The sequence below is a fragment of the Hemitrygon akajei genome, chromosome 18 (genome assembly GCF_048418815.1).
Source record: "Hemitrygon akajei chromosome 18, sHemAka1.3, whole genome shotgun sequence".
NCBI classification, from domain to species: domain Eukaryota; kingdom Metazoa; phylum Chordata; class Chondrichthyes; order Myliobatiformes; family Dasyatidae; genus Hemitrygon; species Hemitrygon akajei.
Window position 1 is genome coordinate 27,626,672 of NC_133141.1, and position 6,508 is coordinate 27,633,179.

General features: G+C 41.9%; 1 non-coding gene across 1 annotated transcript; it reads left to right on the plus strand.

Annotated features, from left to right (window-relative positions):
- The first annotated feature begins 5,616 nt into the window (after positions 1-5,616).
- On the plus strand, positions 5,617-5,687 carry trnag-gcc (transfer RNA glycine (anticodon GCC)). Its single transcript has one exon. It is a non-coding gene; the product is annotated as a tRNA-Gly (tRNA).
- The last annotated feature ends 821 nt before the right edge of the window (positions 5,688-6,508 follow it).

The following is a 6,508-nucleotide window of genomic DNA, read 5'->3' on the forward strand; positions in this document are numbered from 1 at the left end:
GAAATAACATTAAACAATCTTGAATCTTGATGCACCTGTATAGGAATCTTCCTATGGTACAGCAATAAAAATTGGTGATGGCCATCAGGGGCATGTTTTTTCAGTGGAATCTTCACAAGAAGCAGAGGGGAGGAGGTGTGGGTTTACCTGACTTTGGGGTTCTGGCATTTTCTGTCTTGATATAATTTTACCAGCTTCGATTTTCATTTGGTGTGACGGCTACAGTGGGAGGGGGCTGCAGTGGGAGACTGCTCACTAGTGGTGGGCTAGGAAAAGCAGGCACATTTCCTCAGTACTCCACAGAACATAGTCATTTACTTTTATATAAATTATTTTATCTTCAACACCATCCACAGCTCAAAACAGATTTATAATCATTCTGGAATTAATGACAGACAGCAGCAGATTCAGTGGTTTGTCCAGGCGGATGTTTAAAGTTGAGACAATGGACTTTAAAAAAAAATCTTTTTCAGAATGTGAGCTTCTCTGTCTAGACCAACACTTACTGCCTCTCAATCTATATCAGGTAGACGACCCCAACAGATTCACAGGCGAAGTGTTGCCTCACTTGGAAGGACTATTTGGGGCCCTGAATGGAGGTGAAGGAGGAGGTGAATAGGCACTTCTCGACCTGCAGAGGTAAGTCCCAGGAGGGAGACTAGTGGGGTGGGATGAGTAGACAAGGGAGTCACAGATCCTTGTGGAAAGTGGTGCCTAGAAGGAAAGTAAAGATATGTTTGGTGCCAGGACTCCATTGAAGATGGTGGAAGTTATGGAGAATGATGTGTTGGTTTCCATTGTTATCAGACTCATGCACATCCGTCTCATACACTAAAAGATGAACACATGATCTCTCAGTGCTGTGGCACTTCCACTGTATTTGTCTACCTGCACCACACTTTCTCTGTAATTGTAACATTATATTCTACATTCTGTTTTCCTTTGTACTACCCTGATGTACTTATGAGTAGAATAATCTGCCTGGACGGCACACAAAATCAGAAAACCAAAGACATAGGACAGAATTAGGCCATTTGGCCCACCGAGTCTGCTCCACTATTCCATCATGGCTGATTTATTACCCCCCCAACCCCATTCTCCTGCCCTTTTCCAGTAACTTTGACACCCTTACTAATCAAGAACCTATCAACCTGTGCTTCACAGGGCACCACGATAATGTAGCATAAGTTAGCACAATGCTATGATAACTTGGGGCGTCGGAATTCTGATGCTGTCTGTAAGAATTTTGTATGTTCTTCCTGTGAGCAAGTGGGTTTCCTCTGGGTGCTCCAGTTTTCTTCCACATTCCAAAGACATACCAGTTAGTTGGTTGGTCATTGTAAATCGTCCTCTGACTTGACTAGTGTTGAATGGGTGGATTGCAAGGCAGTGTGGCTCACTGGGCTGGAAGGGCAAGTTCTGCACTGTATGTCTAAATAATGAATAAAATAAATACACCCAAAGACTTCGCTTCCACAGCCATTTCTGACAACAAATTCCACAGATTTACCACCTCTGGCTAAATAAATTCCTCCTCATCTCTGTTTTAAATGGACGATCCTTGAATCTGAGTCTGTGCCCTCTGGTCCTAGACACACATGCTAAAGGAAACATCCTCTCCATGTCCACTCTATCTAGGCCTTTCAATATTCAATAGACTTCAATGAATCTAGAGATACTTGAAAGATCATTACTAATGCCTCCACAATCTCTTCAGCTACCTCTTTCAGAACCTGGGGTGTAGTCCATCTGGTCCAGGTGAATTATCAACATTCAGACCTTTCAATTTCCCAAGCACCTTCACATTAGTAATAGCAACTACACTCACTTCTAACCCCTGTTAGTGTCTTCCACAGTGAAGACTGACACAAAATACTTTTTCAGTTGGTCCGCCATTTCTTTGCCCCCACCATTACTACCTCTCCAATGTCATTTTCCAGCGGTCTGATATCCACTCTCGCCTCTCTTTTATACTTCATATATCTGAAAATATTTTGGTATCCTCTTTTATATTACATATTGGCTAGTTTATCTTCATATTTCATCATTTCTCCCCTTATGGCTATTTCAGTTGCCTTCTGTTGGTTTTTAAAAGATTCCCAATCCTCTATCTTCCCATTAATTTTTGCTCGATTGTATACCCTCTCTTTTCATTTTGTGCTGTCTTTGACTTCTTTTGTCAGCCAGGGTTGTTTCATCCTCCCTTTAGAATAATTTTTCGTCTTTGAGATGTATCTTTCCTGTGTTTTCCGAATTGCCCCCAGAAATTCCAGCCATTGCTGTTCTGCCGTCATCCCTGCTAATGTCCCCTTCCAATCAATTTTGGCCAGCTCCTCTCTCATGCCTCTGTAATTCACTTTACCCCACTGTAATGCTGATACATCTGACTTTATCTTCTCCCTTTCAAAGTGCAGGGTGAATTCCATCATATTATGATCACTGCCTCCTAAGGGCTCCTTTACCTTAAGCTCCCTAATCAAATCTGCTTCATTGCATAACACTCAATACAGAATTGACATTCCCCTTGTGGGCTGAACCACAATCTGCTCTAAAAAACCATCTTACAGGCATTCTACAAGTTTTATCTCTTGGGATTTTCCCAGTCTACCTGTATATTGGGACTGTTCAATGGGCCTAGAACAGTTGGATAGAATCAAGCTTAAGCCTGGTGGTTATATCTTCTGCTCAATGGAAGGCAGAAGAGAGAATATCCAGGATGGGGGGGGGGGGGGTGTCTTTTCCGTGGCTGCTTTATTGAGTCAGTGGGAATTGTGGATGGTTTAGTAAGTATTCAACTACAAATTAATGGAAGCCCAGAATGTCCCTTCTGTTGGATTTTCTCAAAACAATGGGCTATTTGGAGAGTGTTGAAACCGAGGATATAAATTACAAGGCTTCAATTAATCAGGGGCTTCAGGTAATGTCTGTGAGAGAGACCACAATGTATGCCCACTACCCGGCCTTCATGAGGTCTGCCAAGTCTAAAACTAGATAGGAGTCACAATGGTGACATCATGTAGTCTGCTTTTCTGTCTAGTTGAAAAAATAATTTGCAAATATATAGTAACCTTAATATAGAGCAGTCGCTAAAGCTGTGTCACTGAGAAAATTATTGCCTATTGCATGTTATTTTTATCACTAATGAGGAAGAACATTTATGAGAAATATTTGGAAGCAAAAATGGTACCAAAAGAGTGTAGACTGACAGTGTCCTTTTCTTGTTTACAAAGTAGAAAAGGAGAGGTTTTGGAAACTATAGTCAGCCTTAACACACTCTATGCAAAGCTAACAGGGAGTTGTTTCTAACAGATAACAGGGAGTTGTTTCTCAGTGGTGGTATTCTTGTCTCTATTCAGGAACTCAAAGATGCAAGCCCTCATCCAGCCTTAATCGACAATGAGGGAGTGGCGTGCTCTCAGTTGAGACCACATTCCTGCAGTTGGATTCCTCCAAATGCATATGTTCAAGGAAAAGTAATGGAGTTCCCCAGCTTTTGTTTTAAATATACATCAGGAAATGTTTCTGAGATACTGGACTCAAAATTCTCTTGGTTTGGTAATCAGAGGCAGAGGATGATGGTAGAAGGTTTCTTTTGTGATTGGAGGTGTGTAATCTGCAGTGTATCACAGGGATCAGTGCTGGGACCCTTGCTGCTTCCCGTGTACATTAATGATCTGAACATTATCATTGCTTTGTTGTTCTGCTTTGCATTGTGGGCAAGCTACGGTGGCGCAAGAATGTGTGGCCACACTTGTAGGCCACTCCCAGCACATCCTTAGGAGTGTTGGTTGTTAACACAAGCAACGCATTTCACTGTATGTCTCAAAGTACATGTGATAAATAAACTTGAACCTTGAATGAATGTAACAGGTATAACTAGTAGATCTGCAGATGATACAAAAATTGGCAATATTGTGGAAAGTGAGGAGGGTATTCTTAGGCTACGGAATGATATTGGTCATTTGGTAAAATGGGCTGAATAATGGTAGATGGAATTTAATCTTGATATGCATGAAGTGATTCAACTTAGGAGGACTAATAAGGGTAGGATGGTTATACACCATAAATGGTAGGGCCCTATGGTGTACTGAGATACAGAGGGATCTTGGTGTGAAGGTCCGTGGAAGTGGCAGTACCTAACAGAGGGCACAAAATTATGAGAGGCATAGATAAACTTTTCCCCATGGCATGGCAGAGGTATCTACAACCAGAAGGCACAGATAAAAAGTGAGAGGTAGAAGGTTTTGAGAGGATTTGAAAAAGATTTTTTCCCCACGGGGGGGGGGGGGGTTGGAATCTGGAACACACTGCCTGAGGGGGTTGTGGAGGCTGAGAGTCTCACAACATTTGAGTATCTAGATTAGCACTTGAATCAGAAAGGCAGAGAGGGTATGAATCAAGTACTGGTAAATAGATGGTTCCATGGGGCATCAATAGACAAGTTGTGTTTGATGAACTCAACTAAATATTTTGAGAAAAAAATACTAATGCTTTGGGAAAAACACTAATGCTTTATACCGTATATATTTTATTGATTATACTCTATATATACACTCAGTGGTCACTGTATGATTGTGGGTTTCTGCTGCTGTAGTCCATCCAATACAAGGTTTGATGTGTTGTGAGTTCAGAGATGTTCTTCTACACACCACTGTTTGAGTTACTGTCACCTTCCTGTCAGCTTGAACCAGTCTGGCCATTCTCCTCTGACCTCTCTCATTAACAAGGCGTTTTCACCCACAGAACTGCCGCTCACTGGATGATTTTTTGTTTGTTTTTCGCATCATTCTCTGTGAACTCTAGAGACCATTGTACATGAAAAGCCCAGGAAGGAGATCAGCATTTTCTGAAGTAGTCCCACCTGGCACCAACAATCATTCCACTGTCAATGTCACTTAATCACATTTCTACCCAATTCTGATGTTTGCTCTGCACGTTTCCGTGCACTGAGTTCCTGCTACATGATTGGCTGATTAGGTATTTGCATTAATGAGCAGGTGTAGATGTATACTTGATAAAGTTGCCACTGGGTGTATATAATATGGAGGAGATGAAAAGTGTGTTTTACCGATGTATATTTTGGTAAGGAGATCTGTTAGGGTAAATTAATGTACATTGACATTAAAAGCAATGTACACTGACATAGCAGTGGACTGAAAAACAAGTAATAGTCTACCTTCGGAATACTGGGATGCGAGGAACGGTCTCGAGTTGGAATTTGATTTTATTTGAATTGTGTTTGGAACAAGGCGACCCCCGGTATAGGAGGCCCAAGTGTGGAGGTTTTCCGACGGGGAAATGAAATGACGCATAAAAGTCCCCGTTATAGTCGGGTTAGTAATGTCCTCCGTCACACACACCCGCGGACCGGCCGTTACCCCACTCGCTACCGGCGGAAGGGGAAGGGGACGCTGCCATTGCCCTAACTACCTGTGCTATCGCCAAAGATGGATTTGTACTCATCAGAATTTACATTAACATACCAACTGTGTGAGGCGGAAATCTACGTGGTGAATAGTTTTCTTGCGGTGAAATTTTCCCGCCACGGAACTGTAAATGACGAGATTGTCAGTGATTCATCTTGTATATCCAGGAGTTGAGAAGCCCCTATAAGGAGCATCGGTGGTTCAGTGGTAGAATTCTCGCCTGCCACGCGGGAGGCCCGGGTTCGATTCCCGGCCGATGCACTGTTTTGACCTCGCAAAAAAATCTGTTCAACGCAAAGGATTTGTTATTAATTTATTTATTTTGAACTTCCGTTTAAATAAAAGGGAATTTAATTAAATATATTAATACACATTAGTCTTTTAGCATTAATTTGGTGTACTTTAATATCTGATTTATCTTCAAACGATTCTAATGCAATTACTTCATTCAGGGCTGAGTAAGAAATAAATTTGGACTAAATTAATCAGTCTTGTTGATTAAACATTATTTCCACATTTTTATTAGATTTTTCAGCTATTTAAACATTAGCGAAGAGGGCATAGGAAAGACTATGCAAAGACTAAAGGCATATTCCACCCAAATGGATGGAAAATCATAACCAGTCAGGTAAAACAATGCCAGATGTGTGACTCAAACATTCACCTTAGACTAGAATTAAATCACTTTGTGCTTTATTTTAGTGCTAATCACAAAGAAAAAATATTTTTATCATGTCAGTGTTTATTTCCCATCCCTAAATGCCTCTTGAGAAGGTAGGGTGAGCTGCCATCTTGAACCAAGGCAGTTTTCCTGGTGAAGGTGGTGAACACTGTACTGTTGGGGAGCGAGTACAGGGTTTAGACCCAGTGACAGTAAAGGAATGAAAACTTGTTTCCAAGTCGGGGAGGAGGGGGCAGTGTGACTTGGAGGGGAACCTAAGGGTGGTGGTGTTGCCCTTGTCCTTCTTGGTGGTCAGTTTGGTAGGCCCTGTGTGAGTAACTGCAGTGTGCTTTGTAGATGGTGTGCTCTGGAGCCACTGTGTGCCAGAGGTGGAGCGAGGGAGTGTTTTGGTGTGATGGGT